Source organism: Canis lupus, chromosome 2, assembly GCF_048164855.1.
Source record: "Canis lupus baileyi chromosome 2, mCanLup2.hap1, whole genome shotgun sequence".
In the NCBI taxonomy this organism is placed as follows: Eukaryota; Metazoa; Chordata; class Mammalia; order Carnivora; family Canidae; genus Canis; species Canis lupus.
In genome coordinates, this window is record NC_132839.1 from 35,913,890 (window position 1) to 35,927,594 (window position 13,705).

The 13,705-nt window shown below is 38.7% G+C and overlaps 1 long non-coding RNA gene across 4 annotated transcripts in view; it reads left to right on the plus strand.

Annotated features, from left to right (window-relative positions):
- Positions 1 to 13,705, plus strand: part of LOC140610072 (uncharacterized) — a 133,782-nt gene that overhangs the window by 15,103 nt on the left and 104,974 nt on the right. For 2 of the 4 annotated variants that reach the window (XR_012011862.1, XR_012011848.1), the window contains exon 3: positions 3,524 to 3,721. The exons of the other annotated variants lie outside the window; for them this stretch is intronic. This is a non-coding gene — a long non-coding RNA (uncharacterized lncRNA). The remainder of the gene's footprint in view (positions 1 to 3,523; positions 3,722 to 13,705) is intronic. 4 annotated transcript variants of the gene reach the window in all.

Genomic DNA, 13,705 nt, shown 5'->3' on the forward strand with positions numbered 1-13,705 from the left:
AACAAGTGATGCTGGGTTAGTAAATTATCTCATTCAGTTAAAAGAACACTATTTTCAGCTCTGCAAATCACTAAGGTCTCTCTTTCCCACTTTTTCACATTCTACTGCATCTAACCTGACCTGTCTCACCAACTTCATCCATCTCTTACCTGACATCTTTGAGTGTCAGCTTAGCTATCCCTTAGATGGCAAACCTGAATAGGCAATGCTTTTATATCCTCCCAGCAATCCTGGGAACTTGATTCTTATGGAAAGCAGAAACAGAGCTGTATTGTTCACAATGCCTGGGCCACAAGACCCATGTCTTCCAAAGAATGGCAAACTTCAAAATCTGTTAATGGCTCAACACTTCTTACAAGTTAAATCCCATAGTCCAGGTCCTCCACAGGAGAGCAGCAGCTCAACCTGCAGCCTAATTTTTCTGCTCTGCAGCTTCCCTCTGCTGCAAAGAACTTGCACTTTTCTCTGGTGACTGAGCATTTGTCAGAGCTTTCCACATTTGTGTCATTGTTGATACAGATCCTCAACAGGGCTGGGATTTCCCAGCCTCTCCTTTCAGGCTACTGAGAGCCTTCTCAGTCTCAAGTCCTACTCCAAACAGACCTTCTCCAGTAAGTTTCTCCTCACCTATCAGTAGGATTGTGTCCTCTCATGTTTGAATCTCTCTGTACTTTGCCTTACCTCCCCTAAAGACTCACTATGTCCTTCACTTGAATTAAAAGGCAACCATGAGCATGTGATGTCTGACAAATCCCTGTGCTTCATAGAGTAGTCAAAAGAGCTGCTTATGAAGACTAAGGCTTGTCCTCTTGAAATACCCCAAAAGGCAAGAAAAATCTCTTCCAAGTATCAAAGAACAAAAGATGCAGAGTAAAGACACAAAAATCCTTATAGCCTCCTTACAATTAGATTAATTCATGAGATACCATGGAAGACACATTCTTCTATACCTACCAATGTGGAGAGAAGCCTCTGGTTTCACTTCTGAAATCAGTTTCACCATTTTACAGTTAAACTAACTTCAATAGCATGCCAAGAAAATCACTGCACACAAGACATTTATTGAAAGAAAACTGTACTAATAGTCCAAGAAACAAGAAAAGAAAAATGCTGTTCTGGTTGTATTTCTTAGAAGGAGAGCAGTTGAAATTAGTAAAAAGTCAAAATCCAGATTAATTAAATGCAAAAATATGGACCAGAAATTTATACTGTAAACTCACCATAGCACACTGTTGGGGGGATTGGCTGTCATTTCTTCTTCATAGCCTTCAGACCAGGGAAGGATATGATTATCTCCACTTTATAGGTAAAGAAACTGAGACTCACAAAGGCTCATAACTTGTCTAATATTACAGTCAGTAAGTGGAAGAGTCTGGATTCCAACCCAGGTCTCTTATTCTTTATCATTCTGCTGTACTTTAAAAATAGACCTGCAATTAGTACAGATTTAAAAGGATGGGGAAATTCCTTGGAGGAGTTACTTTAATGAGTAGGTGAGTGTGATTGTAATTAGTATATCAACAATCTCTAAGTAAATTAGTGCTTCCATATACAGAGAGGAGGTAAAAAATGACTTGAGTTAGGTGGGGCTCTGTGCTCAGCCTTTCTATAAGGAGCATCTGAGCATCCTATAATTCCACACCTCACTAGCAGACTCATCATTCCACCATTGTGAAGGTGAAAATTAATTATATTTGACTGCATATATTTCATCAAACCAGAAGAGTAAAAATCATTAATCACCACCCTTTTTTTCTATACTATCAATTTAATTAACTTGAAGCTGGTTTCCCAATGAAGGGCAATGCTTTGTTACGTTAGATTCCCAGTCTCCACTGAGCCTCATGAATATGGAGCCTCTCCTGACATGTCTTTTTATACTAATGGGTGCTCGGATTGCATCCTACATAGGAAGAATTCACTGGAGACACCACAGATCACATGAATTGGAACCTTGCTCTGCACTGCAGAAATGTTAGTTATCAATGTGCCCGGGTAGCTCAGTCAGTTAAGCCTCCAGCTCTTGATTTCAGCTCAGGTCATGATCTCAGGGTTGTGAGATCAAGCCTTAAGTCAGGCTCTGCACTTGGCATGGAGCCTGGTTAAGTAAGATCCTCTCTCTCTCACTCTGCCCCCTGAAAAAGAAAAGAAAAAGAAAGGGGTTATACTTGCATATGGTTAGTCTCCATAAATGCTATTATTATTATTATTATTATTAGCAATTTTATAGAGGTCGTTCAAGAGATGTTTTGAATTTGGAAATTGTTCTGAACTGAATGCTTCTGTTCTCCCAAAATTCATATGTTGAAATCCTATCCCCCAATGCAATGGCATTTTTTAGAGATGGAGCCTGTAGGAAGCAATTAGGTCATGAAGATGAACCCCTCATGATGGTATGAGTGGCCTTGTAAGAGACAGAAGAGAGCTTACTCTCTCACTACTCTCTGCCATGTGAAGTTACAAAAAGAAGAGAGCTGTCTGCTAACCAGAGAGGACCCTCACCAGACACCAGATCTACCAGCACCTTGATCCTGGACTTCACAGCCTCTGAAACTATGAAAAATACATGTTCACTGTTTAAGCTACTTAGTCTATGGTATATTTGTTACAACTCCCTAAACTGACTAAGACAAGGATTAAGAATAGTAAGGTAGGAAGGGAGAGGAGAGAAGTAGAAGACATCTGGAAAACATTTTTTTAGAAATGTTTTAAATTTTGAAAAGATTTCAAATTCATGCTGAAAACTCTGTTCTGTAGAACTCGAATGCCTCACTCTGCTGGGTCTCCTAAAAGAATCTTTTTTTTCCAGGACATTATCAGAGCAACTCAGGTTTCCCTGGGGTATGCCAAGGAACATCTCTTTACAATGAGGTCAGCCCAGCAGCCACTGGAGAAATCTTGAAAACAGGCTCTTGACCTCTAACGCATCCTTAAGACCACCAGCACCATCCCTGGATCATTAGCAGGCTTCACGCTGGCACCAAAGCTGTGTAATCTGAGTTCAATAACATTAAGAAAAAAACCAACATCCTGGGGATGATACCAGTGATTAGGGCACTGTAATTGCTATAATTAAAAGCAAATCAAACACTGCAGCAAAAGTAGGTCAGTCATCCGCTTGGTGCAATCTTGATGAGAGTGGAAAGCAAAATTAAAAAAAAATTGCAGGGTAAACAAGTTTCTATAATGCTTGAGCAAGAAATTGGTTGAGATCCTGCATGGATGTGTCTCAGCACAGTGCTGGATATTAAAAGGTTAACCTCATCAGTGCAGTGATAGCTTAAACAATATGCCAGAACTGTGCCATCTCAGAGAATACAGGGTGTTTTATTCCACTTCATGTTCCATGATGTTTTTGTTTAAGTAGCAAACATATTGATCCAAAAAAAAAAGCTCACTTTTCCTTGTGTGGGGACAATTCTCTTTAAATCCAGAGCAAGGAGATATGGTTTTTCTATAATTGTTTTATCTGCTGAAGTCTTATATCCCTGGAAGCCTTATATTTCTCTTATTTCCTCTGCAGTACTATGTACATTATAGATGGGCATTGAAATATTGACTGCACACATGCAAGCCTTATACACAACAAATAAATCATGGAATCTGAAGCTGGGACCACCAGCGGGAACTGGAGAAATGCGCTCTTATTTAAGAGCACACTTCTGTGATTTCTTCTTTAGGTGGACAATTTTGTGCAAGGGTTACATGCTAAGTGAACTTGGTGAGTTCTTATTTCCTGAAGTCTTTATTTCCTTTTCTATAAAATGTATACAATAGCAAAAAAAATGAAACAATATATACTAAATAATAAAGTAGTATTGTGTTGGTATTCAATAAATGGAAACTATTTCAGGAATTTACTCATATTTTCTCAAGATGCTACATTTTTCAAGTTCTAATTTTTTCTATCTGTGCAAGCCCAGCTAAGCATCAGTTTCAGAAGAAGGAAAAGCCCACCCTGTCAAGACAAGAAAAATAAAACCAGCCTCTCTACCAGTACCTTTGTCTCAGGTATTGAGGAAAAGAAAACCAGAGTCCAGTTGTTGCCATGCCAGCCAGTAGTAACATTCATGCCTCTCAAATGCACCCACGCACTTCCCAGAGGCTCAAACATAATCATGGCTGGTTTTAAATTCTTCAGTCCTTCTGCCTGCCTATTTTGTGAAGATGCTTTTGTTGCAAAGTGAGTTCCTCCTGGAAGAATAAGTTACATTTTAGTGAATGTCAAATGCCCCCCTTTTCCTATGCAGTAGACTTTTTGCTTTGCTTCTCTACCTATCCTAGTAATTTACAAAAAGAAAATCTTTGTTCTTTGGTTGGTGAAAGGGGGGAGGATGGGCATGAGGGACAGATTCTCAAAGTTTCCTGGAACCCATTTGGTGATAAACTGGAAAAAGCAAACAGAAAACCAAAAGCATGTTAACATATCCACAAGGAGATAATTTTAAGAAGATAATTACTAGATGGGGATCTTTGGTGCTTCACTGACCCCCATCCACAAAGTTATGTTTGCATATGTCAAGTCTTGGGATGTGCTAAATTTAGGAGTCCCTAGAAGAGGGATCTGTTTGGTATTTGTGGCTGTTATGTTTTGTTCTGCTTCAGGCTGCAAACCCTGGATTCCATCCAACATTGTTATACTACTTTGCTTCTAGAAGGTTCCAGGCTGTGTCCTAGATGTGAGCATCCCCAACGTTCATGGGCATGGGGACCTTTCTTATTTTGATCTTTGATGTATCTCAGAGTAGTAAGTAAGTGTGAAAAAAATAATTTCTGTAGGTTGAAAGCAGAGCTCCCTTTATTAATGTCCCTTTTGGTGACCATTGTTCTTACTTAAATTTTATATTGAATTACATTGAAATGAATAAAGAAAGGGTAACATTATCAGGGTTTTTTTTTTTTTTTTGAGATAAGTGGAGTTTTGTTACAAAAATGTTTCCATGGCTTCCTATGATTGTCCTTGATAGCTTTCTCTTTTGTATGCTTTACTCATAAATGTAACCTGACTTTTCCATAGGACCACCAAAGTTTCTCCTAAATCTTCCATTTTTTTTTATTCCTGAGAGACAGAGAGAGAGAGAGAGAGAGAGAGAGGCAGAGACACAGGCAGAGGGAGAATCAGGTTCCATGCAGGGAACCTGATGTAGGACTCGATCCCGGGACTCCAGGATCATGCTCTGGGCTGAAGGCAGGCACTAAACCACTGAGCCACCCAGGGTTCCCCTAATCTTCCATTTAAAGATGAATTTTCCCAGTTCTAAATGGCACTCCTTTGAAGCTACTATTTAGGGACATTGTACCAGAATTAAATAGGCAAGCAGTTATTTGTTCTAATTGTTTTGACATAAGACACTGAACCTGGTGTACAGTGTACACTAAAGTGACTACAAAGCACCCAGATGAAAAAAGAAAAATATCATCCAACAGTTGGCATTTTTAATTTAACTTTTCATCTTGAAATAAAAAAAATAGAATCATAAATACAAAGAATAAACTGGTGGTTGCCAGAAGGGAGGCGGTGTCGGGGATGGGGGAAATAGATAAAGGGGACTAAGAGGTACAAACTTCCAGTTATAAAAATTATAAGTTAGAGACATGATAAGTACCACATGGGGAATATAGTCAATAATATTGTAGGAACTTTAGGGTGACAGATAACAACCATATTTATCACGGTGAACACTGGGTAATGTATAGAATTGTCAAATCACTAAGTTGTACACCTGAAACTATTATAACATTGTGTATCAATTATACATCAATTAATTAATTAATTAATTAACCAATTATTTGCAATGCAAAGCAACACAGAGAGGTCCTTAGTATTCTTCACCCTGTTTTTCTCAATGGTTGCATTTTACATAACAAGAGTATAGTATCAAAACTCAGGATCAGGATACCACTGGCTGTGGGAGATCTTTCCCCACTAGAGAGTTGACACTACCATGAGGCTGTGGTTTTCCTGTGGTGTGTGTCTGGAGTTTTTTCTAAAATTATCTGTCTTCCTAGACTGTCCCTTTCCTGGCCTTTTAAGTAGAGGTAAGCAAGCTTTTCTTGGAGCTTCTGTTGTCTGTGCTCATTGACATTTCTGGGTTATTGACTTCTCCAGAATACAGTCCAGCATATATGAGGCAAAAAGAAGCTCAAAGGTATGACATTTCATAGTCTTGAGGTTCCCAGCAGGTTGCCTTTTACTCTCCACTTTTCTGAGTTTTATGCTTATTTTATATATAATGACCAGGGGTGGGATTTTAGCTGTTCTTGTGGGATGCATAGGTAAAAGTGTGTCATTGTTTCAGAAAGACCAGAAGTCTTTCAGACTTTCCTTTTCTATGTTTAGATGCTTGATTTCTCCAAAAAGGTAAATCATTTCTTTTTTTTTACGTGAACACCATCAAATTAAGTACAGTGCCAAACAACAAAAAACCACTTTAAAAAAACAAGGTATTAGCTATTGTACCAAACAATAACCTTACTGTTTTAAATAATGAAAAAGTGGCAATGAGGCCATCCTTGGTGAAACACAAGGTCCACAGTATACATCTTGACATGTCATCCCTCCTCCAGCTCCCCTGACATTTATATTTAATCTGAATATAATAAACATCAAGGATATTCTTCTCAATAGGACTGAGAGCTTAAGTATAGGAATTGCCATTGGAAGGTTCTAGCCGGGCTCACTTATGTTGTCATGGTGATAGCAGAAAGAAGGTGGGTACTGCTTACAAATGTCTCAAATCTTTTATAAAACCAATTTGTGGGCATGGCTTATCATTTGTCCTCTGTCTTTTACCACCTTCAGTTCCTGCACAGCTATCCTCACTAAGTAAGGCCAAAACAATGTTTCACATTAACTTATTTTAGAAAGAGTTTCTACCAAGTAGTGGTGATTCCTGTATGTCCTTTTGAAATGAATATCCCTTCAATCTACAGAGCAATTAAAATAAGCAATTTTTCAATGTAATGACTGATTCAGATGAGAATCACTGAATACCCAAGCCATTAGAGAAATGGCAGTTGAAAAACGAGATATTTGAAGGTGCCAAACAGTCTCCACAGAGAGTCCTTGCTGATTGCGAAAGGACAATGTATCTTTATGACAGAGAATCTGCTAGTCACCACCTGGGACAACAGGTGTTATTTGCTTCCTAATGAATGTGAAGCACACAGCATCACCTATGAAGTACTCTTGACAAAAGTTTACCCTGAATCTAAAGTAATCACCTAGCTTTAACTATCAGTTCACAGAAAACATGAGAATATCCCACAAGAGGGCACCTGGGTGGCTCAGTCAGTTAAGCATCTCCCTTCAGCTCAGGTCATGACCCAGGTTTCTGGGGTCAAGTCACACATCAGGCTCCCTGCTCAGTGGGGAGTCTGCTTCTAACCTCTCCCTCTGCCCCTCCCTCTGTTTGATCTCTCTCATGTTCACTCTCTCTCTCTCAAAATAAATAAAATCTTTTTTAAAAAATCCCACAAGAAAAAATAATCTACAAATGCAGAATATTGGACACAGAAATGGTACTTTCAGACTTTTCAAAGCTAAAAATCATGGAAGAAAAGCATGGGCTATTTTAAAAAGACTAGAGATTCATTAAAATGCAATGTAATAATAAAAAAAATAATAAAAAATAAAAAATAATGCAATGTAATGAGTAAACTTTGAATAGATGCTTAACAAGAAAAAACATACTGGAAGACATCTTGGACACACTAAGTCAAACTCAAGATGGTCCAAAAATTAGGTAATATTTGAGAATTAGTGTTAATTCTTTAGTTATGATTATGACATTGCAGTTAAGCAGGAGACTATCTTTATCCTTAGGAGATGTGTACTGATATATTTAGAATTGAAGAAGTGTCATATTTTACATTCAAATGTAAATAATGTTATTTATTTACAAAATATGTAAACAATATTAACTATTGCTAAACTACTGGGAGCACGATTTCAGCAAACTATGACCCATGAGCTAATTCTGGTCAAGTATCTATTTTTGTCCAGATCTAAGAATGGATTTTACCTTTTTCAATGATTGAAATAAATAGAAAGAAGAATAATATTTTCTGGCATGTGAACATTATATGAATTCAAATTTCAATGATCATAACAAAATGTTATTAAAAAGCAGCCACACTTGCTCATTTACATATTTATGGGTGATTTTGTACTATAATAATAGAGCTGGGTGGTTGAGATAGAGACTGTATGGATCACAAAGCCTGAAATTTTTTACAAACACATTAAAAGTAAAGAAATTGAATTCAGAGGACAGGTTAAGCGACTTGCCCACCAACCTCCTAGTCACAGAAGTGAGCCTAACCATATGTATAGTAATAGAGGTGAGCCTAACCACATGGATCCTTGACTCCTGGCTACTTTTATCCTCATGTTCCTGCTCCTGATGAAACCATTTTTAAAATAAGGGTTTTTCTCAATTGATATATTCTAAAACAATGGCAATCAGTGGTTAAAAAAACATTTCTTCAGTGTTCCAAAAACCTTTTCCATAGGTATTGCTCCATATCTATATTATGTGAAAAGTATAAATTCACAAAAATGTGTGATAGTGAATATCTCTGGAGCAGAAAGGAAGAATTTGTCCTGGGAAGAAACAAACAAAGAGAGGTGGATTGCAATATATCTGTAAAGGAATTTTTGTTGAATTTGAATGAATCATGTCAAAATGTTAACAGTTGTTCATCATGGGTGGCAAGTATATTACCCTATTCTGTTTATCTTTCTGTAATGTTTAATTAAAACAAAGGAAGATCTTGATACTGCTACATAGGTGGTCTTCTTCCTAGAGCACTCCCTGTGGGAGTGAGCACTGCTCTCCTTGCCCCATTTCTGTTCTGAAAGACAAAGGCTCTCTCACTTTTACTGGCCCAGAGCACTCCATCTTCTCTTGATGTTTTGCCAAATATCTGCTTACACTTTTAATCATTAGTCCTTTCGTTAAATGCTCTCCTAAAATCACTCAATTTTGAGACAGAGGTACAGCAAGAATGTATAATTTCACCACTATTGTTTATTACTTTTTCTGAATGTTCTAGTCAAAACAATTTCATAAGAGGAATAAATGATGTGAAAATATTGGAATGTAAGTGGCAAAATTATCATTATTTACAAATGATATGATTACATACTTATAGAGTTAAAGAGAAATCAGTTACAACAAAAAAAGAAATAAAACCCTTTACTAAGTGGGTTTATTAGAAAATTATATATAGGAGTGCCTGGGTAGCTCAGTTGATTAAACATGGAACTCTTGATTTTTTCTCAGGTCATGATTTCAGGGTTATGAGATTGAGCCCCATGTTGAGCTCTGCACTGAGCCTGGAGCCTCCTAAAGATTCTCTCTCTCCCTTTTCCTCTTTCCCTCTCTCCACCTCCTGCTCTCCCTTGCCATCTCTCTCTCAAAAAAATAAAAGAAAGAAGGAAGGAAGGAAGGAAGGAAGAAAGAAAGAAAGAAAGAAAGAAAGAAAGAAAGAAAGAAGAAAGAAAGAAGAAAGAAAGAAAAAAAAGAAAGAAAGAAAGAAAGAGAAAGAAAGAAAGAAAGAAAGAAAGAAAGAAAGAAAGAAAAAGAAAGAAAGAAAGAAAAAAGAAAATTATATACAAAATTAATAATTATATACAAAGACTACCATTAAAAGTTAATAGAAAACAAGAAGGAGGAATGGACAGTCAGAGCACAAAAGATTTTTAGGTCATTGAAACTACTCTGGAAAAAAAAAAAACCTACTCTGTATGATACTAATGGTGGACACATGTCATTATATAATCGTGCAAACCCATAGAGTATACAACACTGAGAGTGAACACTAATATAAAGTATAGAGTCTGGATGATAATGATGTGTCAGTTTAGGTTTATCAATTGTAATGAATATACCACATGTTGAGGATGTTCATGGTGGAGGAAGCTATGTATATGGTGGGGAGGGAGTATATGGGAAATTTATACCTTTTTTTCAGTTTTCCTTTGAACCTAAAACTGCTCTAAAAAGTGAGGTCTGTTAAAACATTATTTTTATAAAAAATACTTGGTTGGGGGCAGGGCAAGATGGCAGAGGAGAAGGATCCACAAGTCACCTGTCCCCACCAACTTACCTAGATAACTTTCAAATCATCCTGAAAACCTATGAATTCGACCTGAGATTTAAAGAGAAAACAGGGCAGCCTGGGTGGCTCAACGGTTTAGCGCTGCCTTTGGCCCAGAGGGTGACCCTGGAGACGCAGAATCATGTTCCACATCGGGCTCCCTGCATGGAGCCTGCTTCTCCCTCTGCCTGTGTCTCTGCCTCTCTTACTCTCTGTATCTCCCATGAATAAATAAATAAAATCTTTTTAAAAATAAATAAATAAAATAAAGAGAAAACGGCTGGAAGGCTACAGAAAGAAGAGTTTGTGCTTATAACAAGGTAGGAAGGTAGAAAAAAATAAAAAAGAATCAAGTGGGGGAGGGGCCCCTGTGAGGAGCCAGACTAAGGCCTGGGCAAAAGTCTCCCAGGGACACGAAAGCCCAGCGCCAGAGAAGCAGGAACTTGAAAAATCCATACCAGATTCTTCCCAGAAAGGCGCTCAGCAGGGAACTCGGGGAGAACCGCAGGAGGGGCAGTGTAGCCTCCAGGTTCCTGGAGTCAGTAATAAGAGGCAGTGTGCCTGGGGGGGAGCGCCCCACACCCCGCGGAGCTCGAGAAAGGGCTGGAGCGAGCCCTGCGGGGCCTCAGGAGAAGCTCAGGTGGTGGCTCAGGCAGAGGGAGCTGCACCCTGCTGCCTTCAGAAGCCACAGCCTGGGAGCATGATTCCAGCAGCACAGGCCCCAGATCCCAGAGCGCCGGGGGACACAGCCCAAGCTCCTGCATTTCCCAGGGACAGGCAGAGGTGGGGAGAGTACTGGGTGCCCCCAAGCTGTGGAGATCAGCGCCCTCTACCCCCAGAGCATCCAGGCCAGTGTGGACTGGGACACTGTGGTAGTTACTGCGGGAGCTGACTCCAGAGCCTGAGACTTGGCCCCCGCCAGTGTTGTTGTTCCTCCTGGTGTCACTCTGTGCCTGGGATGGAGCGGGGCTGCCAAGGAACAGGGGCCTCATGGGGTAAACAGCTCCCACTGAGCCTGGCACCCAGTGGGGGGCCAGGCACCTCCCCCAGGTGCACACACCTGAGATCCATACAGTAGGCCCCAAACCCCAGAAGACCAGCTCCAAGAACAGGGAAAAAGCAAGTTCTTCAACAAACAGCACTGGAAAGTTCCAGAGGAAGTTGAGAGATTTACAGTATATAGAACCAGTGGGTACCCCTTCTTTTTTTTTTTTCTTCCTTTTTCCAATACAACTCGTTTTTATATCACATTGTAAATTTCCAATTTTTTTCTCTTTTCCCACCTTAACTACAATATTTTACCACGTCTTCATTTTTAAGATTCTTCCTTTTTGACTTTCATATTTCTACAATTACAGGTCCTAGATATATTTTCCACTACCAGACTCCCTTCAAAATACCTAACTTAATTTGGGGAGATATACAAGATATGTTTCCTTGGTTTTGGGTTTTTTTGTATTCTCTGCTTCATTTTGTTCTACAATGGCAGAAGTTAATACCTTCTAAAACATGAACAGCATGCACCCATAACCAACTGATATACTATGCTGGTTCATTCTGTGACATTCCTCATTCCTATTCTGCCACCCTCTTTTATCTCATTTATGCTTTGGTGGTCAATGTTGAGGCCCTCACAAGTATTATTGGTTTATATAAATTTGGACCTGAGCATCTTCTAATATACAGAACTTAATATACTCATAAAAAGAAGATCATCCTCTAGAACCCTCAGGTAGACTACATTTTCCCTCCACTACAACTTCTTCACCATGACCATCTCCCAGTCCCCCCTGCCTTTTTATTCTCTTTTTTCTTTTTTTTCTCTTCTTCTTTAGGATTACTAGCCTTTTATTTTTTACTACTTTGTTTTAAAATTTGTTTTTCACTTCAGTGTTCCTTTTGTTTTATTTTGTTCTGATCTTTGTTTTCCATTTCTGGTCTCTGAACTCAGGAGAAATATCTAGGGTGAAATTTGCTTAAGTCCTGGTTGATATTCTTGATGCAGCCTGCTCATACAGCCACTCTGCAATGAGCAAAATAACGAGAAAGAAGAAGTCACCACAAAAGAAAGAATCAGAAACAGTCCTCTCTCCCACAGAGTTACAGAATTTGGATCATAATTCAATGTCAGAAAGCCAATTCAGAAGTACAATCATAAAGCTACTAGTGGCTCTGGAAAAAGGCATAAAGGATTCAAGAGACTTCATGATTGCAGAATTTAGATCTAATCAGGCTGAAATTAAAAATCAATTAAATGAGATGCAATACAAACTGGAGGTCGCAAAGATGAGGGTTAATGAAGTAGAAGACAGAGGGAGTGACATAGAAAACAAGTAGATGGCTAGGAAGGGAGCTGAGGAAAAAAGAGAAAAACCATGAAAAGACCCTGAGGAAAGGTTAAGGGAAATAAATGACAGCCTCAGAAGGAAAAATCTCATATAATTGGGATTCTAGAGGGTGCCAAAAGGGACAGAGGATCAGAAAACACATTTGAACAAATCATAGCTCAGAACTTCTCTAATTTGGGGAGGGAAACAGGCATTCAGATCCAGGAGATAGAGAGGTCCCCTCCTAAAATCAATAAAAACCCTTCAACACCTTGACATTTAATAATGAAACTTGCAAATTCCAAAGATAAAGAGAAAATCCTTAAAGCAGCAAGAGACATGAGATCCCTAACTTATATGGGGAGAAATATTAGATTAAAAGCAGACCTCTCCGCAGAGACCTGGCAGACCAGAAAGGGCTGGCAGGATATATTCAGGGTCCTAAATGAGAAGAACATGCAGCCAAAAATGCTTTATCCAGCAAGGCTCTCATTCAGATTAGAAGGAGAGATAAAGAGCTTCCAAGATAGGCAGAAACTGAAAGAATATGTGACCACCAAACCAGCTCTGCAAGAAATATTAAAGGCGACTTTGTAAAAGAAAGAGGACGCCCAAAGAAATAATCCATAAAAACAGGGACTGAATGGGTATTACGATGACACTAAATTCATATCTTTCAGTAGTAACTCTGAACGTGAATGAGCTAAATGATTCCATCAAAAAACGCAGAGTTTTAGACTGGATAGAAAAGCAAGACCCATTTATTTGCCATCTATAAGAGACTCATTTTAGAGCTAAGGACAATTACAGGCTGGAACTGAAAGGTTGGAGAACCATTTACCATTCAAATGGTCATCAAAAGAAAACTGGTGTAGCAATCCTCATATCAAATAAATTAAAGTTTATCCCAAAGACTATAGTAAGAGATGAAGAGGAACACTATATCATACTTAAAGGACCTATCCAACAAGAGGACATAACAATCAACAATATTTATGTCCCTAATGTGGGAGCTGCCAATTATAATAATCAGTTAAAAGCCAAAGTAAAGACATACTTAACATAATAATACACTAATACTGAGAGACTTCAACACGGCACTTTCTGCAAATGACAGATCTTCTAAGCACAACATCTCCAAAGAAACAGGAGCTTTAAATGATACACTGGACCAGAGGGATTTCACAGATATTTACAGAACTTTACATCCAAATGCAACAGAATACACATTCTTCTTAAGTGCACATGGAACTTTCTCAGAATAGACAGCATAC